This window comes from Eurosta solidaginis, chromosome 4 (genome assembly GCF_040869045.1).
Source record: "Eurosta solidaginis isolate ZX-2024a chromosome 4, ASM4086904v1, whole genome shotgun sequence".
NCBI lineage: Eukaryota > Metazoa > Arthropoda > Insecta > Diptera > Tephritidae > Eurosta > Eurosta solidaginis.
In genome coordinates this window covers 179654607-179682306 of record NC_090322.1, presented here as the reverse complement: position 1 = coordinate 179682306, position 27700 = coordinate 179654607, and the positions used below count along the sequence as shown (strand labels likewise).

The window sequence follows — 27700 nt, the reverse complement described above, 5'->3', positions numbered from 1 at the left end:
ACGGTTGGGATAGCCTTGAAAGTTCGATTTGGTCATATTAAATCGTTCTCCACATATCGGGCTAGTACCTAAACGATGCTTGTTACCGAAATGTATCTATATCCGACAAAGGACCATCAACATCAATAACACTTCCCCAAAACCTTCGGAGACAACAAGAAAGTTAATATTGTTTATTAACTAGAACAAAACACAACAGTTTTGACTGATCTTTCTAAATGGTACCGCCCTCACTCAAGAGTAAAGTATCTGTACGTCGTTGCAGATGCACAAAGCTCGTGTCCAAATGACCTTAACCAGCTACTTCTGAAACAGCAAATTGTTCGGCAGTAAGACTTCGCAAGTCTGACTGTTGAAGCTCGAGGCAGAATGGCCATGGTAGTATCCTCAGACGGCTTTCCGATGTGGCTCAGTCAGAGGCAGTCGAGATGCATCATATCCATACATCAATCTAAAGGAGCATAAATAGCGGATTGAAGGAGTTAGTGGTCTGCCCGAATTCGAACGGAGAACCGAGGACCTACTTAAAAGGTTTAGGAAAGAAGTATTTAGGATCACTGTCTTTATGACAGCATTCTGACCAGTTGTATACTGAAACAAAGGGATATTTTTCAACAGTATTTACAAGAGCTGCTATATTAAAATATAAGCAGGTTTTTGACCTTACCAAATGGTTTGTATGAAGCACAAACTACTCATACGAAGACAACAGCAATTGGTTCCAGAAGAATGTGCATTAAAATATGCTAACTGGGCACGGTATGCGACTAAGTACCATAAAACTAACCACCTTCTTCCGTTCTTATATATCTTCTCTTGTCTCTTCTCTCCCTCCCTCCCGCCCCGCCAGGAGAAGCCAAGGCTCTGTGCTTCTGGAAGCTTGAGCACAGACCATATGGCATTTTAATATAGCGTTACCAATAATGGGATAAACAGATTACCTGATTCCGTACCTGTTCTACGAAGGGGCTCTTAAAGCCACAATAATAATATCCAATTGGAGAACGAGGCGATTCACGTATACACCGATGGTTCTAAAGTAATGAAAGCAGTAGGTTCTGCGGCATACTGTGCTTATCAGGAAATAAACAAATCATACAAGCTGCCAGATCACTCTAGCGCAATTAGATCAGGCGAAAGTTATAGCTGTAACAAAGCAATAAAAACACGAGATAAAAATATCTTAAACCGCAGCCGCGTCAACGTTAATATTGACAGCCATGCAGAAATAAGGCAATAATCACCTTAAATTGTGGAAAATTATAAGCGATTTCTGGAAATAATACGGATAGGGAGGAGCATTCATCCTAAAAAAAAGCGTATGGTCTAGCTAAAAAGATCGCACTCCTCGAAGCTTGCTCCGTAGGTATCCGAATTAGATTGGGTAAAATTAAGAGAAGATGAGATTTGCATATGAGCGAGCAAACAGGAAAGCCGTGGACCAAAGCGCCAGGCTGTAAATTGTCGAAGATCACGTGTTGGTCTTACCACCTTTGATTAACAAAGTTACTTCTTTCATTAAAAGGAGAAGAATATCGGCACGTGACGGAATTTTTGACTGGGTACTACCTTTTAGTGTCGCATGCTTTTAAATTAGGCTTGGTCAGTGATAGCAGAAGCACGAAATGCCAGTTCAAGGAGGAAACCATTGAGCACATTTGTGCTTGTGATCTGCCCTTGTCAGGCTAAGACTCCAGCTATTGGGAGTGCTGAAGCTATCATCTGGAAGCAGCTTGTGCTTAGGTTCCAGAAAGCTTCTAGTACTTGCCAAGAGGATTGATTTATTAAATGGTTTTATTTGGCTTGACTTGACAGGCCGGCCGTTTTGAACGAATTTTGTAATTCAAATTAAGTAACTTCCCGATAAGCTACAGGCTTGAAACTTGGAATATAGTTCAAAACCCGATGACAATGCAATAATAAGAAAACAACTCCGATATGTGGCGCATGGATCTAAATATTTCAAAAATCGCCGCTGGGTGGCGCAGGCATCGAGATATTCAAAACAATCGTATTTGTGGTCCGATTTGGCTCATATTTGGAACACATAATACATACATGAATAGAAAGCGACATATGAAGAAAAATCGGCGCCAGGTGGCACAAGGATAGAGATATTTAAAAAATCGTGTTTTTGGTCCGATTTGGCTCATATTTGGAAAAAATATTAGATACAGTCCGCCAGAACTAACATCAAAATACTTTGGAGTTCGAGGAGGGACAAGCATACGAGGCGCCGATTCGAGTAAAGTCTTTTGAAGGATTATGTATTGAGGACTTAGATTGTAACAAATTGTCAGGAAAGAGTCCTTGTAATAACGTGTCACTAAATTAATGAAGTAGAATGAGAAATAAAAGGCGATTAAATAAAGACTAAAAATTTGAAAATAAAAAAATTTAAAAAAAATTTTAGTTAAACGATTTGATTGAAAACAATATTTACATTAAGTGATACTAATAATAATAAAAGCTAGAAAATAATTACGTAGGTCCCAAGTACTAGTCATGACACTCCTCATCAATATAGGGAGAGATGTGGGACGTAGCATAACCTGATTAAGGTTCAGTTGATCATACTTGTGACTATCTATGGAAATATGACGCGTTCAACGCTTTTATTTAATTGCCTGATCAACCCCCTAGATGGGTGAGGAGAGTGGTGACTAGTATCTAGGACCTACGTAATTATTTTCTAGCTTTTAGTTTAGTATTACGCAATGTATGTATTGCTTTCAATAAAACGGGCTAACTTAAACATTTTTTTTAAATTATTTTATTTTATAAAATATGACTTCGTTTTTGATAGTGGTTTTTACAGTTTGGTCGTTAAACAAACTTCTGGTAACACCATGAACTCATTCAGTCTATGTGAAGTCCTTACGGCCCAGCCAGTTCAATCGAACCCAAACAGTTTCCGATCACTGCAAGACGGCCGTTATAATCTAGAAATTTGCGTAGAGTCTTAATCTGGCAATGTACGGAGCGACCCACCCTTATACACAATATGTTTGTATTACTTTTAAATTCTACTAAAAGTCTGCTTAAAACTTGCCACCAACAACTATTTACTTTGAAGTGTCTACAAGTACAATACTTAGTATGAGTATTTGTTGCCACAGCTGCAATTGTTTTCGTTGTTGCTGTTATTGCTACCCTTTTGTTTCCTTCAAGCCACAATGCTATTGTTGTGACGTTTCTATTATTGTTGTAAGTTGTTTTTTACAATTCTTGTTGACAACAAGGATGTGCCAAGAAATAATAACAACACCAAATAAGCAAAAAACAATGAGGTAGAAGACGAAAGTAGACGAGATGGCAGAAAGCGAAATAAATATGGAAAAAGCAATGGAAGCTCAAGAAAACAAGGCATGAAATACTATAGAGTTGAGAAGCGAGGAAGGAAAGAAGCATACAATTCGAAGCAAAAAAATAAAAATAAACAAGTAAGGAAGGTTAAGTTCGGGTGTAACCGAACATTACATACTCAGTTGAGAGCTATGGTGACAACATAAGGGAAAATAACCATGTAGGAAAATGAACCGAGGGAAACCCTGGAATGTGTTTGTATGACATGTGTATCAAATGAAAGTCATTAAAGAGTATTTTATGAGGGAGTGCGCCATAGTTCTATAGGTGGACGCCATTTAGGGATATAGCCATAAAGGTGGATCAGGGTTGACTCTAGAATGCGTTTGTACGATATGGGTATCAAATGAAAGGTATTAATGAGTATTTTAAAATGGCGTGAACCTAAGTTCTATAGATGGACGCCTTTTCGAGATATCGCCGTAAAGATGGACCAGGGGTGACTCTAGAATGCGTTTGCACAATATGGGCATCAAACGAAAGGTGTTAATGAGTATTTTAAAAGGGAGTGGGCCGTAGTTCTATAGGTGGGCGCCGTTTCGAGATATCGCCATAAAGGTGGACCAGGGGTGACCCTAGAATTTGTTTGTACAATATGGGTATCAAAGGAAAGGTGTTAATGAGTATTTTAAAAGGGAGTGGGCCTTAGTTCTATAGGTGGATGCCGTTTCGAAATATCGCCATAAAAGTGGACCAGGGGTGACTCTAGAATGTGCTTGTACGATATGGATATCAAATTAAAGGTATTAATGAGGATTTTAAAAGGGAGTGGTGGTTGTTGTATAGGTGGTCGCCTTTTCGAAATATCGCCATAAAGGTGGACCAGGGGTGACTCTAGAATGCGTTTGTACGATATGCATATCAAATTAAAGGTATTAATGAGTATTTTAAAAGGGAGTAATCCTTAGTTCCATAGGTGGACGCCGTTTCGAGATATCGCCATAAAGGTGGACCAGGGGTGACCCTAGAATTTGTTTGTACAATATGGGTATCAAAAGAAAGGTGTTAATGAGTATTTTAAAAGGGAGTAATCCTTAGTTCCATAGGTGGACGCCGTTTCGAGATATCGCCATAAAGGTGGACCAGGGGTGACCCTAGAATTTGTTTGTACAATATGGGTATCAAAAGAAAGGTGTTAATGAGTATTTTAAAAGGGTGTGGGGCTTAGTTCTATAGGTGGACACCTTTTCGGAATATCGCCACAAAGGTGGACCAGGGGTGACTCTAGAATGTGTTTGTACGATATGGGTATCAAATTAAAGGTATTAATGAGGGTATTTAAAGGGAGTGGTGGTTGTTGTATAGGTGGTCGCATTTTCGAGATATCGCCATAAAGGTGGACCAGGGGTGACCCTAGAATTTGTTTGTACAATATGGGCATCAAAAGAAAGGTGATAATGAGTATTTTAAAAGGGAGTATTCCTTAGTTCCATAGGTGGACGCCGTTTCGAGATATCGCCATAAAGGTGGAGCAGGGGTGACCCTAGAATTTGTTTGTACAATATGGGTATCAAAAGAAAGGTGTTAATGAGTATTTTAAAAGGGTGTAGGGCATAGTTCTATAGGTGGACGCCTTTTCGAGATATCGCCATAAAGGTGGACCAGGGGTGACTCTAGAATGAGTTTGTACGATATGGGTATCAAATAAAGGTATTAATGAGAGTTTTAAAAGGGAGTGGTGGTAGTTGTATATGTGAAGGCGTTTTCCAGATATCGACCAAAATGTGGACTAGGGTGACCCAGAACATTATCGGTTGGATACCGCTAATTTATTTATATATGTAATACCTGGCCAGATTTTAAGGGTGTTTTATTTCGCCCTGCAGAACTTTTTCATTTTCTTCTACTTAATATGGTAGGTGTCACAACCATTTTATAAAGTTTTTTCTAAAGTTATATTTCGCGTCAATAAAACAATCCAATTACCTTACCATGTTTCATCCCTTTTTTCGTATTTGGTATAGAATTATGGCATTTTTTTCATTTTTCGCAATTTTCGATATCAAAAAAGTGGGCGTGGTCATAGTCCGATATCGTTCATTTTTCATACCAAGGTAAAGTGGGTTCAGATAAGTACGTTAACTGAGTTTAGTAAAGATATATCGATTTTTGCTCAAGTTATCGTGTTAACGGCCATGCGGAAGGACAGACGGACGACTGTGTATAAAAACTGGGCGTGGCATCAACCGATTTCGCCCATTTTCACAGAAAACAGTTAAAGCCATAAAATCTATGCCCCTACCAAATTTCAAAAGGATTGGTTAATTTTTGTTCGATTTATGGCATTAAAAGTATCCTAGACAAATTAAATGAAAAAGGGCGGAGCCACGCCCATTTTTAAATGTTCTTTTATTTTTGTATTTTGTTGCACCATATCATTACTGGAGTTGAATCTTGACATAATTTACTTATATACTGTAAAGATATTAAATTTTTTGTTAAAATTTTACTTTAAAAAAATTTTTTTTTTAAAAGTGGGCGTGGTCCTTCTCCGATTTTGCTAATTTTTATTAAGCGTACATACAGTAATAAGGGTAACGTTCCTGCCAAATTACATCATGATATCTTCAACGACTGCCAAATTACAGCTTGCAAAAGTTTTAAATTACCTTCTTTAAAAAGTGGGCGGTGCCACGCCCATTGTCCAAAATTTTACTAATTTTATATTTTGCGTCATAAGTTCAACTCATCTGCCAAGTTTCGTCGCTTTATCTGTCTTTTGTAATGAATTATCGCACTTTTTCGATTTTTAGAAATTTTCGATATCGAAAAAGTGCGCGTGGTTATAGTCCGATATCGTTCATTTTAAATAGCGATCTGAGATGAGTGCTCAGGAACCTACATACCAAATTTCATCAAGATACCTCAAAATTTACTCAAGTTATCGTGTTAACGGACGGACGGACGGACATGGCTCAATCAAATTTTTTTTTGATCCTGATTATTTTGATATATGGAAGTCTATATCTATCTCGATTCCTTTATATATGTACAACCAACCGTTATCCAATCAAACTTAATATACTCTGTGAGCTCTGCTCAACTGAGTATAAAAAAGTTGGCATAAAAGCTCTGAAAAAAAAAAAAAAATGAAACGAAGGAAATAAATAACAATATTTCTTTTCGTATTTAAGAAGTGAATGAACCAAACACAAAGCACAAAAATAGTAACTAAACTGTAACAACTATAAAACTAGTTGTAATAGCTGTTGCAATAACAATAAAACTAAAATGAATGCACTTGACGCACATAAGCTCATATAAACACATACATGCTTATTAAAACGTATGTGTATTATGGTGTGACTGTTTGTGTTTGCTACAAACATACAGAAGTTAGAAAAATTACGAAAGAGACAAGCGAGCGTGAAGAGCAATGCTAGCCAACGACTCGTGATTTCATTCTAGATTTGAAATGCAGATATACATATATCTTAGTGGTTGTTTCATAGAATATTGAACAATACCTTAGTACAGGAGTGTAATGGGATATGGCTCTGCTGCTGAGTAAGCAACCACATTTGTCTGACCACTCTACTTTTGTGCTCCGAATCCACTTTCTGGGAAACCTGACCAACTAATAAAATAGATAAACTTCCGTTCTGCGAAGAATTGAGAAGAAGCAAACGGCAATGTAGCTTAACTGAAGATGTTCTGGTATGTTCAGTTCAAGGTCTCACTGAATTCACTATCAGCATACCGGCCATTATGCATGCTCGACGCAGCCGGAAAACGTTTTAAAAGGCTCCTGAAGACACCTTAGAACAAGCAAGAAGACTATAACCCAGACAGCATGGCTTTAGGACTGGAAAATGCACTTAAGGTGCAATTGAAGCCGTCCTTACAAACATAGAAATTGCACAACGATTTAGTGCAAAATTCAAACAAGTCATCCTCCTTGCAGTCTTGAGCTGAGGAACGCTTTAAACAGCGCGCGATGGACGGATAAGCATTTTCAAATACAACGCTACCTACAGCGTGTCATAAATTATTGCATTCTTTTATAGCAAACCCCAGAAGATCCACGTACCATTCGGAACAACACAGGTATAAATTCTTGGTCCTAATCTGTGTAAGGCCAGTTATGATGAAAGCTTCAAGCTTTAAATGCCTGATTATTGATTTTTAGTTGGATACGCAGACGATATTGCTGCAAGTCATTACAGCCCAAAAAACACAGAAAAAATCACGCATAAAGCCCAATCTAACCTAACAAAAAAACACACACGGCTAAAGGTTCGCTTTGAAACCTACCCCAGAAATGTAAGATCAAAAAAGGTAGTCAACTATTGGTCGAAAATGCAATATTCGACTGAGAAGGCATCTAAACAGGTATCGTTGCTAAGCAGGCTTATGTCAAACATCGGAAGGCCAACAAAGAGCAAATGGAAGCTGCTGATGGACAAAACTCTATCCACGTTTCTGTACGGATCCTAACTGTGGGTAAACATAGTTCGTAAGAAGAATCATTGTACGGTTTCAACAGCTGAACAAAAACGAGTAGCGCTGAGTAATCCCCATCGACCTATTAGCGTTGGAAAGATGAAAGTTACGGAGAAAAAATCGGACGGATCAAGAGCGCATGAAAGTCGTTAACATAGAAGGCAGGGTACAGTCGCCTAGGTTGTGGCAAGAACGGAGGAAAAATTAGCATCGAGGCACATGGACAACGAAACTAATTACAGATGCTGAAGCATGGATCATCAGATGTTTCCTAATTCTTTACGAGCACGGGTTGAAAAGACGAAAGTTAGCGCTGTGTCAACTTGATACCCATATACATATATGGTTATGTCTAGTGGAAATAGAAGTGAGAGTGGAAGCGAAGTGGAAGTGGGAGTGCGAGTATAGGTGGGAGTGAGAGTGAGAGTTGGAGTGGAAGGGAGACAAATAGAATGAATGAAGAAGAAAAATATAAGATTAAGGGTGGAGCCATGCGTAGAAGTCCACGAAAGTGAGGAAAGCTTCTGACCGCCATTTACCTGGGAATGGTTAGAGCGATTCTTTTGCATGCTGTTCAAGCAGCTCACTACTGCCGGTCGCTTGCGGCCAAGTATCCTCTGGCTAATGTGAGAAGGCGACCAGGTTTAAGGGCTAGCCGGGGAGATCTCATCGGCAGCGTCTGTACACATCTAGGTGCGGCTGCAAGTGGGAGTCTGTCTTGGAGCAAGCGACTCGCTATATAAACCTGCAAGTAATATTTTCACCTCCGCTGAGCAGGTTGTGAGCTGGGCTTGGGACCCGCCACGTAAAACCATACTCAAATGAAATATACCTATATGCCTCGGATAAATACACTCTCTATTGATGACGACCATGGCAAACGTTTGAAGGACAATGAATTGGGGGCATGCACCTGGAACGTCCGCTCCCTGAATGGGATTGGTTCATATGCCCGGCTGGTTGATGTCCCCGTCAAAGCAAAATCTGACATCACCGCCATCCAAGAAATGCGCTGGACGAAGCAAGGAAGAAAGAAGATCAAAATTTTTTACATCTATTAGAGTGGCCATACGAATAAGCGCAGTTTCGGCGTCGGATTCGTGGTGGGAGAGAGACGTTGTCGCCAAGTGCTGGCGTTCACGCCTGTGGACGAGCGTCTCGTCGCTATCCGAATAAAAGCAACATTTTGTTAATATATCATTCATCTGCGCCCATGCGCCGACAGAGGAGAAAGACGATGAGGTAAAAAGACACTTTTTATGAACAATTAGAACGCACATTCGAGCGCTGCCCCCGTCATGATATAAATAAAAGTCGTGCTTGGCGACTTTAACGACAGGGTGGGCAAAGAAGGTGTTTTTGGCCCTACAGTCGGAAAGTTCAGCCTACACAATGAAACTTCTCCTAACGGACTGAGGCTGATTGACTTTGCCGGTGCTCGAAACATGGTCATATCCAGCACGAGGTTCATGCATAAAAAGATACATCAAGCTACATGGCTGTCTCCTGATCGAAATACTCGCAATCAGATCGGTCACGCTGAGATAGACGGACGGCATGCCTCCAGTGTTTTAGATGTGCGCACGATCCGAGAACCTAACATCGACTTGGACCATTATCTCGTTGCAGCTAAAATACGCACCCGACTCAACGCGGCTAAAACCAAGGAACAAAAAACACAAGGAAAGCTAGACATCAAAAAGCTTCAATCACAACAGACTGCCTATGATTTCGCAACTCGACTCTCACACCCGCTCTCTGAGACCACAACTCATCCTGAAGGAATACAGGAGCAGTGGGAGTATATCTCCAAAGCACTTCGTACTGCCGCCGAGGAAAAAATTGGTTACCGGCGGCCACGAAAAAACAACTGGTACGATGAAGAATGCCTCGTTGCAACCGAAAGAAAAGACGCTGCCTACAAGGTTACGTTAAAAGCGAGCGCGACAAGAGGGGTGTGTGAACGCTACCGCGAGTTAAAAAGGGAAGCTTGACGCCTTTTCAGGAAGAAAAAACCAGAAGCAGAAAGGCGTGAGTACGAGGAGCTTGAGCTACTAGCCACCAGGAATAACGCCCGAAAATTCTACCAAAAAATACGGCGACAGACGGAAGGTTTTAAGACCGGGGCAAACTCCTGTAGGAATGAAAACGGCGACCTTGTAACTGATGTCCAGAGAGTGCTTAGATTATGGAGGGAATACTTCTCTCCTAATTGGAGGCAGCAATTCACCGCGCAGAGATGAAGAACCCGATCCCGCAATCGATGATGATGGAATATATGTCCCCCCGCCCGATTATGACGAAGTTAGAATAGCAATAACCAGATTGAAAAGCAACAAGGCCGTGGGCGCTGATGGATTGCCTGCGGAGCTATTCAAGTTCAGCTCGGGGAGTTGGTAAGGCGCATGCAGCAGCATCTTAGCAAAATATGGGCGGACGAAAGCATGCCCGGCGGTTGGAATCTAAGTGTTCTTTGCCCAGTTTACAAGAAGGGGGATACTGCAAAATGCACCAAATATCGTGGAACCAGCCTTCTTAATATCGCATATAAGGTCCTTTCAAGTGTATTGCGCGATAAATTGAAGCCCACCGTGAACCGGCTGATTGGACCTTATCATTGCGGCATCAGACCTGGTAAATCTAACATCGACCAGATTTTCACAATGCGCCAAATCTTGGAAAAAACCGTGAAAAGTGAATCGACACACATCACCTCTTCGTCGACTTTAAAGCCGCCTTCGACAGCATGAAAAGGAGCTGCCTATATGCCGCTATGTCTGAATTTGGTTTCCCCGCAAAACTTATACGGCTGTGCAAAATGACGTTGAGCCACACCATTAGCTCAGTCAGAATTGAGAAGGACCTCTCCGAGCCGTTCGAAACTAAACGAGGTTTCAGACAGTGCGATTTCTTTAATTTGATGCTGGAGAAAATTATACTAGCTGCAGAACTTAACAGCACTGGAACAATATTTTATAAAAGCGTGCAATTACTGGCATATGCTGATGACATTGATATCATCGCCCTAAACACCCGCGCTGTTAGTTCTGCTTACTCCAAACTGGAAAAAGAAGCGGTAAAGATGGGTTTTATGGTGAATGAAGACAAAACGAAGTACCTGCTGTCATCGAGCAAAAAGTCAGCGCATACGCACCTTGGCAACCACGCTACTGTTGGCAGCCATAATTTCGAAATAGTAAAAGACTTCGTTTATTTGGGAACCAGCATCAACACTAGCAACAACATCTGCACTGAAATCCAGCGAAGAATCAATCTTGCCAATAAATGTTACTTTGGACTAGGTAGGGCAGGCCTAGAAAGTGTTCCTATCGGAAAACGTCTATGGAAACAGAGGTAGAGGGCGGCCTCAACTCCGTTGGAAGGACCAGGTGGAAAACGATTTAAACTCCCTTGGTGTGACCAATTGGCGCCGGTTGGCGGAGCGAAGGAGCGACTGGCGCGAATTCAGAATTCAGACTTAGCGAGCCGTTGACCTTTCGAAAAGTATTAACTCATTTCTGTTTCACAAGCTTTTTCAAATTTTACCTTCAAAGCAACTTCAGACAGCATAAAAAGGGAACTAGTTAAATGCCGCTATGTTTGCATATAATTTTTCTGCAAAACAAAAAAAACTTTTTCATGTGAGCTCAGTAATAGTTTAGCAACATCCTCTCTACGCATGTCGAAAGATTTCAAAAAAAACCTAAATAATGCAAGAACATGAATTTGCTGATTTGCGCTGATCTTTTTCAATTGACAGTCCTGAGTTCATAAGTTTCATCATCTTCATCAGCACCGTTAAGCCGGAAAAGCGATCTTGGTCGTTTCTTTGCAAGGGATCTAAGGGTTCTGTAGTTTCCTCCACCTGCCTCTCGCAGCTCAGTTGGAATCTCCCTTTTCCACTGCTGTGCCTTGTTAGCAATGGATTAAAAGCAATATGTATCTAACAACGAAGGTGGACAAGACAAACTACGGTCGTGCAGTTATCCTTAAATCGTACCATATTTCAATATCAAATTCTAATAAGAGTAAGCAGGTTAATCGAAATTAAGTACATATATACTTCTCTTCAAACTGCAATAATTTTCCTAAGTGATATCATATATTCTGAGTTGAACTTTCACGAGCTTTTCTAGTGATGCTGATGTTTGTATAAGTAAATTGCCAACTGTCAACAGCACGACTAACCAACGCCGCAGCTTTTAACAAAAATGCAAATACGAGGAAAATGCAATTAAATTTTTACAATGGTGAACGTCTGTGGTGAGCTGTTATCAGGAAATGCCTTAGCACTTATGAACACGAGGGTGGGTTGAGAACAAACATTTTTTAGCACGATTTAGGCTGGTCGATTCCTATATTGACATGGAATATGTAAAGTAAGACTCCTGTCAGTTTCTAGTTCACTAAAAATATGTGTAATAAGTTAGCAAGGGACATGTGCTACTGACTTAGTTGTTCATTTGTAAAAGCAATTTTTATTTTTTTTAACAGCAACACGGTGACCATGGCAACGCAACCATTTGAGCTAGCAACACCAAACACAACAGCCATAAAAGGAGCGACACAGCAGCACAGCAGTCAGTCAGCACGGAGCTGTGGTCGTGACCAGAGCTACTAGCGAAGTATATCCCTATTACAGTTGACCTTCTCTATGCAATAGGAATCCACTTCATAGGAGCGAGTCGTGGAATGGTGATTGCGGTTGATCTTCTCTACGCATCACCCCCAGAGACCAAAGGCCCCGCCACAGTAACGCGCAACCGCGAGAGGTGACACCCGCTCACCTCCGTCAGTAGAAGTACGCCGGCAGAGGCCGCAACTGAGCGGCAACGCACGTAAACCAGCGCATAGCGCGGCAGCAAAGTCAGTCAGCACGGAGCTGTGGTCGTGAGCAGAGCTACTAGCGAAGTATATCCCTATTGCAGTTGACCTTCTCTATGCAATAGGAATCCACTTCATAGGAGCGAGTCGTGGAATGGTGATTGCGGTTGATCTTCTCTACGCATCACCCCCAAAGACCAAAGGCCCCGCCACAGTAACGCGAAACCGCGACAGGTGACACCCGCTCACCTCCGTCAGTAGAAGTACGCCGGCAGAGGCCGCAACAGAGCGGCAACGCACGTAAACCAGCAGTGCAGTCAGCACGGAGCTGTGGTCGTGACCAGAGCTACTAGCGAAGTATATCCCTATTGCAGTTGACCTTCTCTATGCAATAGGAATCCACTTCATAGGAGCGAGTCGTGGAATGGTGATTGCGGTTGATCTTCTCTACGCATCACCCCCAGAGACCAAAGGCCCCGCCACAGTAACGCGCAACCGCGACAGGTGGCACCCGCTCACCTCAGCAATACAAGTAAACGCCGACGTAGGGCGCGACAGGGTATCGCCCAGCAAGTACGAGTTGACGCCGACGCAAGGCGTGGCAGAGAATCACCCAGCAACCAGCAATACAAATAGACGCGGCGACGCATAGCGCAGCCAGGGTAAGCCAGCGCTTAGCTCGGCGGCAGAGCGCAGCAGAGGTACACCGACAGAGTAATACACGTAAGCGCCGACGTATGGCACGACAGAGCATCGCCTCAGCAATACAAGTAAACGCCGACGTAGGGCGCGACAGAGTATCGCCCAGCAAATACGAGTAGACGCCGACGCAAGGCGTGGCAGAGAATCACCCTGCAACCAGCAATACAAATAGACGCCGACGCAAGGCGCAGCAGAGTAATACAAGTAAACGTCGACGTAAGGCGCGTCAATGCAACGACGCCACATACTAACGGGACCCGTCTAACGGAACACGGCGACAGAGCATCGCCTCAGCAATACAAGTAGACGCCGATGTAAGGCGCGACAGAGCACCGCAGCAGAGAGAGACGCCGTCATAAGGCGCGTCAAGACACCGACGCCACATACTAACGGGACCCAGCTAACGGAATACGGCTGGACCGCTAAGGCCCGCCACTGCAATCAAGGATACCGCAAGATAATCCAAGTGAAATTGAAAATGAAGTATACAAACACGTTTTATTTTATATTATAGAATTTAGAACCAATAAAGAGAGTGAAGTTTTTTTATATTAAATCGATTTGCAAGGTGCCCCTTTAATACAAATTTATTGTAAACGAACCCTGGGCACGGCGGATATACCCCAGCAAATATCAAAGAAGCAACGGGGCACGAAAAAGCTTCGTTACAGCATTGAAAATCTTCATAAAATCTACACTAAGCTCAGTACAAATTTTTTATGTGTAGATATCTTTGCTAACTATATGGGAAAATCCAGAATAACTGTAAGCGCACGCGCATTCTTATTTGTATACTGTATAAAGTACTGGAGAATGTGTACATTATTTGGTTAGATTTATGTGAAATATTAAAGTCCAAACAAAGAAAAAATTAAATAAAATAAAATAATTAAAATAAAATAAAATAAATTAAAATGAAATAAAAAAGTAAAATAATAAAAGGTGTTTAGGCCCGAAGCCTAAATTCTTCTTAAGTTGCGCCACCCTAATAGCACCACTTTATCGACCCCTAGTTCGCCCACCTGCATGTATATGTGTACATAGATAGGGATATGTTGTCCGTACACATATACATGTATGCCGGTACAACTATGTGGGGAAGCTTCCCCTTAAAACCGGAGACTTTTTCCGCGGTTCAACGGTTGTCCTCGACAAGGCAACCGTCTACTTTTCCAGCGATCGTTGAGCGAACTACAACACCGTCCGAGGAGCCCCGCCACATTTTATTACAAAAAGGTAATTATTGTTCAAATTTAATTTTGCACTATAATAAAGAAATTATTATAACGAGGAATATATCTCGCCTCTTTTTTCTTTTCATTTAAATTTAAACCAAACGCAATTGCGGTGCCTCCACTCCCGTGCCGAGTTTGCGACACACCACAATTGTTCAAGGTCCTTCTCCCCGAAAAAGGAACCACCGCCTATATAAAGTACAGTCCACGTTACATATCCTGCATCTTTGGATGATCACATTCACTTCTTGGTGATATCAACAATTTTCGAACAAATCTTCCCACATACACTCAACATTTTGGTATAAATCGTGGTGGTATTCTTCAACCGTTTGGTGATATACACAACCCACACACTTCTTCGTGATACCGGCTTTTACACGTTTGGTGATATATTTTTGGTGGTATTTATACAGTTTTCTTGGTACACAACCTGGGAATTTACAAGCCGCATCAAACAACAAGCAAACCAACTCCAAACTTCACGCATCTGCTAAGTAAGTTTATATATTTCTTGCCACAATTTTTTTTTTGGTTATAAAAATAAATATTCTGAGTGCCACACGCGTAAGTGATTAAATTTAACCGCGAAAAGTGTAAAAAACTATTCGGTGTCGAAAAGTAAAAAGTGCAACGCGAAATACTAACGTGGTCAAATTCTTTGTGACTATCTGGTCTGTCCCCCCACCAGCGGTAAGGCTCACCGGACACAGCACAAGGAAGAGGTGCACATAACCTCACCTCCATATAAAAAATTCTCACGCCATTTCGATTGTGGCAATTTTACATTATTCCTTTGTTTCACTTTAATTTGCACTAATTCGATAAATTTTTGTCACACAGTCGCTTTTCGCACAAGAGTTTTATAAAATTTTTACACTTTTCGTCGAGTTTTTATATCAACGCGCGCACTTATTTTTTATAATAAAATTGAACGCTCAAGTGGCGAGTGGCCCCCTTTGCTTCGCACAATACGCATTGGAGTTGCTCCCCTCTGCTCCCTGTCTTACGGCACAAAATAATCTGCAAATAAATTAATACATACACCGATACATACATACATATAATTTTACGTGCGGGTGGCGAGTAAGCCACATTGTTGTGTTTTTATTTTTATCGTGGGAAAACCAGACGAATCGGCCAAGTCTGACCCTTATAATTTAATAGCCAGATCAATATATACATATATATATAATTTGCGTGCGGTTGGCGAGTAGGTTACACCATTGCCTATTCTTCCCTTGAAAAAAAAAAAAAAATATCAGACGAGTCGGCCAAGTCTGAAATAACTAAATAAAAGCGATCTTTTAAAACACTGTCTCCATTTTTTTTGTTAAAAGGATTAATTTGTTTTTAGTTTGGTAGGGATAATTTGTTGAGAAAATGGAAAATTATATCCGATCAGCTGAGTTAATCTCAGAGTTTGAACAGCAGTACAGCCTTATTCCAGAGGAAAGTCATAATAAGCACACTCTTGCGATACAGCAAGAAGAGTTGCGTGCCTTATGGAAGAAGGTTAAGTCTGTGTTTGACTCACTGATGGGATCAGAAGATGTCGACGCAAATGATGTGTTGGCCATCCGGAAAAAACATATGTCTACCTACGCAATGTATATGCGATGCTTATCCACAATATCTGCTGAGGCAGAGAAATTTAAAAAAGTAGAAAATAGCGCTATCTCTGAGCAAGCACCCCCAGCCGCACCTCGCGGGCATAAGATCCGCCTCCCTCCTTGCGACACGGAGATTTTCAAAGGTGACTATTTATCATGGCCAACCTTTCGCGATCTGTTTACGGCCATATACATAAATAATTCCGACCTACAGGGGGTGGAAAAACTGTTCCATCTGAACAACAAGACACAGGGCGAGGCCAAGGATATTGTAAAAAAATGCCCTCTGACAAATGATGGATTCGATATGGCCTGGAAAAACCTGTGCGAAAGGTATGAAAACAAGCGTATATTAGTCAACACGCAATTGCAAATTCTTTTTAATTTAAAGAAGGTAGAGAGTGAGTGTGGGAGCGCGTTAAAGAAACTACATAGCGATATAAACAATTGTCTATCGTCCCTCAAGTGTCACAAAATCGACACATCCAATTGGGATGCAATACTAACATATTTGTGTTCGACGAAGTTACCGGAAAGTACCCTGGCTCTATGGGAACAAAGCATAGACCACAAAATGGACATATCTAAATGGGAAGATATGGACAAATTTCTATCAAATAGGTTTCAGACACTGGAAACAGTGTCTAGCTTCACTGGCACTAACGCCCAAAAGGGACAAAAGCCATCAAATACTCGGCATACAACCGAAACCCCCATAAAAAGACTTGGTGCCTTCCAAACGAAGGTATCAAAACCTACCTCAAAATCAACTTCAAGGGTTTTTTGTAAAATGTGCAAAGCTGAACACAGGTTACGGAATTGTCCCCGATTCTGTGATCTGACCCCAGTGGAGAGAATCAACTTCATCAAATCCACGGGGGGATGCCTGAACTGCTTATCCCCAGGACACACAGTGACGAGGTGCACCAGTTCGTACAACTGTGCCAAATGCCACTCTCGTCACCACACGCTCCTGCATGCGGATACAGTTCAGCAACCTACGAGGCGCAATCCATTCAAAGACGCGGATAATATCCCGTCGACTTCAGCACAAGCACAAAGAAGACAGGAATCGGGGCAACCAAATTCTTCTGCGAACCAGAATGTAAAATCCTGTCATGCTAATTCCAGCACAGGCGTGCTATTAGGAACTGCTCGCGTACACATTCATCATAATGGTACCGACTTCTCCGCGCGGGCATTAATTGATTCAGGGTCCGAATGCTCTTTCATGACAGAAAGACTAAAACGCAGAATCAATTTGCCGGCAAGGAAAATGCATGCCCAAGTTTCAGGCATCACCAACGCAGTATCTGCTCAAGTAAAAGAGGCATCCACCATCGAGCTACGTTCACCAGAGGACCCATGCTTTAGCTTGACTACTCCTGTTCTAATTTTAGCCAAATTAACTGGGAATCTGCCATCCTGCCATATCGAAACAATGACGATGCAGGCGTTCCCAGACTTAGTTTTGGCAAACAAGAGGTTCTACGTCAATGAAGATGTAGACCTCATACTTGGGGGCGATATATATCCCCAAATTATACTAAGCGGTCTAAAAAAGAATGTACTTAATACACTTCTGGCCCAAGAGACAGTGTTCGGTTGGATACTAACCGGTCGTATTGAAACACCGAATCCAACGAAGAGCATCGTGTCATTTTACAACGAGGTCGCGTTGGACAACCAACTAAAAGCCTTTTGGGAGTTGGAAAATGTACCGAAAATTAAAAGCCCTAGCGACGATGACAGATATTGTGAAAAATTATATAGAGAAACCACAAAGAGAAATGAGGATGGAAGATATGTCGTTTCACTCCCATTTAGACAGGAATACCCGGAAGAACGAAAATTAGCAGGGTCCCTTAAACGCGCATGCTCGCAATTCCATCGAAATGAAACGCGGTTAACGAAAAATCCGGAGTTAGGGAATGAATACATAAGGGTACTTTCAGAATACCAGACGCTCGGACATATGCACAAAATTAAGGGCACAGTCGCAGCAAATGACCCTGATAATTATTTCCTGCCCCATCACGCCGTGGTAAAGGCGGAAAGCACAACTACTAAAGTCCGGGTCGTTTTCAACGCTTCAAGTCCGACTGCTAATGGTACAAGTCTGAACGACGTTTTGCTCCCAGGCCCGGTACTCGAAGCAGATCTCCCGACTCTCATCATTCGTTGGAGACTTTATCGGTACGTCTTCAACAGTGATATAGAGAAAATGTATAGGCAGATTTGGATGAACGATAATCATACCAAATTTCAACGAATTATTTTTCGAAAAGACATGAACGAACCAATAGGACTCTACGAATTAAAAACGGTAACTTTCGGAGTTAATTGTGCCCCTTATCTTGCTATAAGGACGCTGTTACAGTTGGCTGACGATGTACAAAGTTCCCATCCCACAGCATCAAACATACTCCGGGAATGTATGTATGTAGATGACGTCCTCGCAGGAGGACACAACCTCACCTCCACCATTATGGCAAGAAACGAAATTCGACAGGTTTTACATTCGGCAGGGTTTCCATTACGAAAGTGGACATCAAACTCGGAGGAGGTTCTCAAAGACATCCCGAAATCGGATCTGCTCAGCGAGGACTTCTTAGCCTTTGAAGACACCAGCACAGTGAAAGCATTAGGTATAAAGTGGAACGCACATGCTGACTTATTTTATTTCAAAGCGGGATCACTAGACAACCCTAACATGCCAACAAAAAGAGAGATCCTGTCAGTTATTGCCAAACTCTTTGACCCGTTAGGGTGGCTTGCCCCAATGGTCATAGTGGCAAAAATAATTATGCAAAACATTTGGTTAGAAGGCACAGGGTGGGACGAGCCAGTCTCACCAACGACATTGGAGCGGTGGAACACTTTCACCCAAGATTACCCGGAAATAGATAGGATTCGAATACCACGTTGGGTACAATTCTCACCAGAAGACGAGGTTGAAATCCACGGCTTCTGTGACGCGTCGGAGAAAGCATATGCAGCAGCCGTGTACATGCGCATCAAAAAGGAGAATAATGTTTATACACACCTACTTATGGCAAAAACCAGAGTCGCACCAGTGAAGACAATCTCCCTCCCACGTCTGGAACTTTGCGGTGCAGTATTGCTAGCAGAGATGATTGACTCAATCTGTAGGAGCGTCAAATTAGGACCCATCACCATTCATCTATGGACTGATTCCAGCACTGTCCTCGCATGGCTACGGAAACCGCCTTGTTCCTGGTCAACCTTCGTCGCACACCGCATCACGAAGATCATCGACATGGTCGGAAGCAAGGACTGGCTACATGTGGATTCAGAATCAAATCCAGCGGATTTAGGAAGCAGAGGCCTACCAGCGGGTGAATTAGTCAACAACTCGTTGTGGTGGCAGGGACCATCTTGGTTACAAGAGGACAAGATACAATGGCCAGTACAGGAAACGGACTACCATACATCATATGAGGAGAAGAAAGTGAAAGCACAGTCGTATGCCGTCACACAGGCTGAACAAGAAGATATACTCGATCGTTTTTCAGACTTGCCACGAGCTCTAAGAGTCCTATCCTACGTTAGGAGATTTATAAAAAGAACGCATCCTAAAACAAAAACGGTATGCCACGAAAAGTCGAGCACAATCTCAGCCGATGAGATTAAGGCAACGACTCAAGCACTAATAAAAGTATGTCAGAAAATATCCTACGGTAAGGAATACTTGCAATTAAAAAATAGGGAACCTATTGATCGGAAAAGTGAAATCCTGTCACTCAACCCATACATCGACAAAGATGATATTATCAGAACAGGGGGGCGTCTAGGGGCCTCAAAAGACATGTCGTACAACGAGCGTCATCCGATCATCTTGCCTTACAATTGCAAGCTGTCTCGCCTTGCAGTCATGATGATTCATCATGATTCCCTTCATGGCGAGAACCAACTTATGCTCCGCCTTATTCGAACCCAGTATTGGATTCCGAAGGTCAAGACAATGATCAGAGCCATCATCCACAATTGCAAAACCTGCATTCTTCACAGGAAGCAGGCGCAGTCCCAACTTATGGGTACCCTTCCCTGCGAACGTACTACTTTTACTCGCGCGTTCACCAATACCGGGGTAGATTTCGCGGGGCCTTTCGACATAAAAAGCTACCGCGGTAGGGGATGTCGACTGTCCAAAGGCTACGTATGCCTATTTGTTTGTTTCTCCACTAAGGCCATCCACCTAGAGGCCACTAGTGACCTGAGCACCCCATGCTTCCTCGCAGCTTTTTCGCGTTTTATCGCGAGAAGAGGATGTCCAAAAAACATCTCCGACAATGGTACGAATTTTGTCGGAGCTTCCCGATCTCTACGATCGGAATTCAAAGCCTTCCTGGCAGAAAGCCGAGACAAAACAGTCTCCAAGTATAGCCATCAAGCATTAACTTGGCATTTTATCCCCGCCGGCGCTCCGCATATGGGCGGCCTGTGGGAAGCGGGAGTGAAGAGCTTCAAAAGCCACTTCAAAAAGGTCGCTTCTCTCCATAAATATACCATGGAGGAGTTCCAAACCCTTTTGTGCCGGATCGAGGCATGCCTAAATTCGCGGCCTCTCAGCCCGGCGTCCAATGACCCAACGGACCTGGAGCCACTAACCCCAGGACATTTCCTCACGGGCAGCCATCTTCTGGCGCCGCCAGAACCGGATGCGAACGAAAGCCCTGCCTCCATGCTAAATAGATGGCAGAAGCTCAAGGCCCTCCATCAAACCTTCTGCCGGCGATGGAAAACCGAATATTTATCTGAACTCCAAAAACGAGTGAAGTGGAAGCATCCCAAGGAAAATATAAAAGTGGGAGATCTCGCTGTCCTCAAAGAGGACAATTTATCTCCCAACGAATGGAGGTTAGGTAGAGTCGTCAACGTACACCCCGGCGAAGATAACCGAGTACGTGTTGTCGACCTCATAACCGAGAAGGGTCAAGTCAGACGACCTTTGGTCAAACTGATCCTTCTTCCTACGGAGACAGACTGTGAGAGGACCACGTGCTCCTCTTAACAATCCCTCCACTCTTCCACATACCTCCTTTCAGAAAAATCAAAAAAAAATCACCCTCGTCTTCACATTTTCCAAAAGTCAACCCCAGCTCACGTTCACCCGATACGAGGCCAACCAATAACCTAACGCAGATACTCTATCTGCCACAGAACCTAAAGGGACTCAGGCCATTCTATTCTTAAGCTTACAAAGCAAACCCAAATTCACTCGCTATCCCATAACGAGGCCAACCAATAACCTAACGCAGATACTCTATCTGCCACAGAACCTAAATGGACTCAGGCCATTCTATTCTTAAGCTTACAAAGCAAACCCAGATTCACTCGCTATCCCATAACGAGGCCAACCAATAACCTAACGCAGATACTCTATCTGCCACAGAACCTAAATGGACTCAGGCCATTCTATTCTTAAGCTTACAAAGCAAACCCAAATTCACTCGCTATCCCATAACGAGGACAACAAAAAAGCCTAACGCAGAAGGGCGCACCGCTCTGCCACAGAAATCAGCGGCACTCGTTGCCGCGCAACGAGGCACATCGCAAGCCTACCGCGGATGAGGAAACTCATGTGCCCCAGATATTAGCAGGGTTAAATTCCTTATGCTTTTAGATTAAATAATTTGCAAATAAAAAGCAACTACTTATGTCGTTGATGAAAAAAAACAAACAAGAACAAACGATAACAGACCCTCTAGAACGCTCATCATCTTAATAGTAGTCAAAGATAGTCAGCCACGATTCAGAATGCTGAATGGAAAATGATTGAAGAGTTTCAATCACCTAAAGTAACCACATTAGATGCGAAGAGGATTCCACCAGGGTGATTGGAAAACTTTATATATTCAGTTTTTTGAACATTACGAGGAGTCATATCTGACTAGCCTTGTCGCTTAAATTATATGATAACTCATTATTTGGTCAGAAAGAGTAACCCACTGGGTATTGGTACAAGGGGAAATTCAGAATTTAATCACCTGCTTGCTGAGGGTAGGTAGAAGATGAAGAGCGTGAACGTATACAAATGCGAACGTAGATGATTATTCATCTACAATTACGTGTGAAGTAGAAGAATAGTGCAACAAAAATAACGAAGGAAAAACTGATTGGCTAAATCGTATGGAAACGTGCCCTAATCCTGAAATTCATTCGTTTTATCCGCAAACTGGTCCATGGGAAGGTGGTACAAATATCACAATACGTGGAATAAATTTAGGTAAAATTGTCACCGATATTTATTCGGGAATACGAATTGCTGGTATAAGTGGGAAGACTATGAATTCGTGGAACCAAAAATTACAAATTTCACGCCGCAATATGGCCCTGTTTCTGGGGGTACTCATTTTCGTCATCATCATATTGAAAAACCTGATAGCTTTTGGGTGCTGTATAGGAGTTAATCCTGATACTAGCATCATCGTAAACATCATCAGAGGAATTAGTAAGTGGTTCATCGAGCGAAGGTGGTCGAAAAGCCATTGACTTGCGACGCGTGCGTTGCGCAATACAAGTTGTAATGTTATGTATATCATGGGTTTGTGTTTGCGTTGTTGAAATCCTTGTACGGGTTGCCTTCACATGCTTCCTCGAGTCAGCTGTGTCTACAAGACCTTCATCACCACTATAGTCACTATCGGTAACAATACACCTAAATTTCACAGTTTTACTGCAGTTCATTTTGTGTTTATGACCTCATTAATATTACAATTTAGTGTGTTAGTTTCTCCTACAATTTCACTTCTCTCTGCTTTATTTACATGTAGTTTAGCTGTTTCACTTTTGTACGAGTTATGAGGTATTATAACTTCCTCATCTTCGCCAGCCTGACGCCGTCTAAGTATGTTATCTTTAACAGGAGAAACATCGCCATTTTCTTGAGTATTTTTATTTATCTCAACCTAGCTATTACTGTCGCATACATCATTATCTAAGTTTTCAGTATCCTGTACAATGTGAGAACATTCATTGTCTTGACTGTCATTTTGTTGTTGTGAGCTTAAACTTTCTCGCCCACTATCTGCATTAGAAAGTATTTGTATACAATTTTCACAATCAAATGTATTGCTCTGGTCGCGCACACAACTGCGATGTACAGCCACTGATCCACATGTTGTACAATAAACTAAGGGATTTGTTGTAGTTGCTGTTCCCGTCCACGCTTGTTATGGCAAATCTCTACGCTACATACTCTGGGTCTTTCTAGCAAGTCTGCAAACGCATTGGGCACCAACTCCCATTCAGCGTCTTTGTCGTATGCGAAAATACCCCAGAACGACATATGCGCTTTTAACTTCTCACAGTCATTACAGAGCGGACATTTGAAGAAATACCCAGAACTTTTGGCGAATTTTTGCAGACAATACTTGTGAAACCAACCATTTTTACAGCATGGGGCACGTATAATATTTACAGCTCTAAAACGTTTTACTTTCAGCGAAAAGGCTCTCATAACAAATATAACAATTTTCTGTGGGTTTTGGACGTGTAGGTACTTTTCGTACATGTCGATCACAAAATGACCGAAATGTATATAGAAATTGATTCATAGCACCATTATCACTGCCACATATCATATGAAAGTTTCGATAGCAACGCACTTTTCAGCAGACAATATTCGCACGCATATTACCACAGTAGATGCATTGAATTGTTGCAACGCGTTTACGTTCTGCTGCAATATCACTAGGCAGAAACCCAAGTATTCCCTCATTATCCTTACCACTTTGTTTAAGCCAGAGGATAAATACAAACAATGTGTATGAACTCCCTTCCCACTTTTCTTAAGGAATTCTCCATATAACACACTACTTTGCCGGGCTGAGCCGCACAGTTCGCTCTTCATTTCTAGTGCATTCAATTTTTTTATTATTCGAATTGTGCAAAATATTTATTAAAGTGGCTAGCAAAAGGTTCTTCGGCTAATTGGAAAGTATTTAAATGCAGAATCGAGTATTTAAAGGCAGGCGAGAATACAAGTTTTTGTCAACGGTCATTTGCCCTGCGAGATATTAAGCTTCGATGTTACACAAGCAGTATGTCGTACAGCTCCTTCACCAGGTATCGTTGAAGGGCGACTGAAAATGTTATTTGACAACGGGCAACGTGAATTCAGCGAATACAACTTTAAATACGTTCTTGCTCCCCTACTTGAGCAGGTCTTTTCGGGCCCTAGAGGACAATTAAAAGTTCCCCGAGGCATACCCGCTGGCGGAATTGAAATTTCAGTGACGGGAACTCAATTCAACGATATTCAGAGCCCAAAAATGTACGTTTGCCATAAATAGTCAGTGCAAGGTTGAGGCAGCTACAGATATGATATGCTACTCACCTGTAATTGACACCGATAACGACGTTCTTGCTGCTGAAAATCCAGGGCTTCTTAAACATTGATTCTTAATGGATAATGTTTTGCAATTTCAAAATCTCTCTAGTAAACATAAAAATAATTTCGAGCTTTATCCCAATCCAATATATTTTAATTTCGAAGAACATATAAGGTATTATAAAAGCGAGTGTTTAACGATTAATGGACGCAATTTGGATCGTTCCTGCAAAGAAACTGATGTAGTAGTACGTATTGGTAAAGGCCTTTGCAATATACCTTCATTATCACTTCAACAATCGACTTGTCGCCCGCCACTAGAGTCAGCCACTGAACCCCACAATGAATCAGGACCAGAAGACATTGTCCATATTGGTCAGTCTTTGGAATATCGGACAGGAATACTTAGCTATGCATCCCCAAATATGATGCATGACTTAAGTAAGAATCTTCTATTATTCATCGGTGGTAGTTATAGTCATGATTTTTGTTGCACTTCTGGCTGCGTAAAAAAAAAAAAAACCAAAAAATACATCAGAATCGATTCGAGTTTTACTAAATATGCAAAAACAAATGGCTATAATAGAACTTAAGAGTCGCGGCAGAATGCAAGAAAGCAATTGCTGAACTTCAAACTGACATGACTGACTTAACTGGGGATCTAACATCTGGTGGAATACCATTTTTAGACGATCGTACATGTGCCATGAAAATTCTTTTTCCAAATCACGAGGACCACATCGTATTGCAATGGGAGCGGCCCGAACTATTACGTAAAGAGAAAGGTCTACGCCTGTTGAATAAATTTTTTTTTTTTTACTGCTATTCATACGAGCATTGGAGTCCAGTCGCTATTTTTCTGTGCGTGAGCGGGTCAATGTGGCTTCCCTGATTATGGTCACACTGCAATCAAAATTAGAATATTGTACTGATATACTTAAGACTTTGCTTGGTGATTTCATTGAAAAATTTATAGAGGGCAAAAGTCATCCAATGCGTTTGGCATGAGATGCTCCACCAAAAGGATTAGCCTTCCATCGTGTTCCCAAATGCGCCTTTTTGTAATCCTTATCAGCCCAACGCTGATCGTGGCGATGATTCACATGCTTCCTGGCTGTGCGAAGACCTCTTGGCTTGCCCATAATGTCTAAGCTAGCAACGTTAATTTTTTATGCGTTATTACTCCAGGCCACGTCGTAGTAAAAAATGAAATGAAAGAACGGAAAATCACGGGATACATTTCCCGTTGTTTCAATTCATAGGAATTTTACATTCTATACACGGGTATGTATGAATGTGCGTTTTTTTCTTTGCCTTTGCCGTTGGTATGCTGGTACCAGTGAGCGGAATTCTAAAATGGAAATAGTAGTAGTTGGTAGTTTTTACCAAGAAAACAAAAGCTACAGTTCATATTTGTAGCAAACAATTAATAATGTCTTGTAAAACAAATAACGCGCATTTCATGGAAATGACACTTTAAAACATGTTAACAAGACAAAATTACATGTACATTTGTATATACCTACATAGCTTATGCCTATACGGTACTCACTTTTTTCCTGTATCATGAGTGTGAGATACTGATAAACATGCACCAAAACGTCTAATCACAACAACAATATCCCAAAATACCAAAAATACTGCCACAAAATAACCGATTTCGGCATGTTATCGTTTGCGTAAAACTTTTTTGCTTCAAATTATTCAAAAAAAAGGGCTATTTATCTCATCAAAAATTTACTTCTTGTTTAAAGTTGTTCACAAAGTTTTTCAAAATTGACTGCTTTAATCAGTATCCCCTCCTAAGATTAGTTGGTGGGCTCGGCAATTCAATACTGCAATGCAGTATACGTTTTCAGCGCGAAAATACTGAAATATTGGTAGAATCTTAGTTTTGGTAGCAGAAGTCGTAAAAGTAGTAGAAAATGAAAATGGATCAAAAAGGTACGTCAATCTACCAATGCGGTAAAGTCCGTGCACTGACTGCCCATATACTTGTACCAACGTATGTACATATATATGCCGAGTTTTAAATGTACATTGTATTAGGGATGCATAAGAAGATGCAAACGGGTACCCAAAAACCCGTTTCTGGCAAATCGGTATCGGAGCCAACTACCCTTCTGGAACCGTGCTTTTTAGTAAAGACCATCAATAACACAGGACTACAAGCGTAATTGGGAAAAGCTGAACAAATAATCGAAGGGAAATACAAAAGAATGGCTCATTCGAAAAATTTTTCACCGCGTCCAAAACGAAGATTTTATCTTTGTTCTTTATATAGCATACAATTTTGCCGTCCAAACATTTTTTTTTGTGGTGGGCAGGAAAGTTGTCGGTTTTTAGCACCAACAACACAAATAACGACGACTCGAAAGATCCCACATCAAACACTCTCTACCCGGTTCGGTACCAAAATGTGAGTACCAAGCAACTTAAATGTCAATTTTTCTGCAGCACTAGTATGCCTGACTAGCTGAAGCGCTACCGGATGACACAAAATTAAACAGAATAAGGCACTAATGACCCAGGCACATAACGTGCGGGGAAAGAAGCAACGCACATAACGAACGCGAGATGAATATATTCTCGTAAGCCTTTAGACATGTTTTAACCCTACTCACGCGCGAAATTTCAAAAGCGCCGATAATAGAATTGGGGCTTACTCGCCACCGAAAGCGTGACACAATCATAACAACTCAACGAGTTTCCTTTATTTTCTTCCATACTCTCAATAGAATGACTCGTTACGCTTCGCTAAGAAGGAGGACTGAGCGCCAGGCCGCTCGTTACCCAAAGCCGTGCCACTTATGCGACGCGAAACACCCAATCAGGTCATGCCCGATTTACCGCGCGAAGTCGCCGCTGCAACGACTGCGCGAAATTATAAAGGCCAAGTACTGCCAAAACTGCCTGTCAATGGTACATCGTGCCAAAGCCTGCACTAGCAAAGGAAGGTGCCGAAAATGTGGTAGCAATCATCATACCACGCTGCACCTTTCCATGGAGGACTTGTCGTCCGAGCCAGAGCCGCCGAAGAGCTGGTACCAGCTAGTCATGGAAGAAGAGGGAGAAGGATATGAGCGGATGCCTACGATGGAAGAGGTGGACGACGGGATGATGGATGAGGCGCTGTCTCTCCACGCGTCCGAGTCGGCCTT

At 41.9% G+C, this 27700-nt stretch overlaps 1 protein-coding gene and 1 pseudogene across 26 annotated transcripts in view; both read left to right on the top strand.

The window, feature by feature from the left end:
• mmd (mind-meld) overlaps nt 1-27700 on the top strand; it is a 1228927-nt gene that overhangs the window by 94712 nt on the left and 1106515 nt on the right. The gene's annotated exons all lie outside the window — the stretch shown is intronic.
• Nucleotides 19464-26813, top strand: LOC137248738 (plexin-A4-like; annotated as a pseudogene).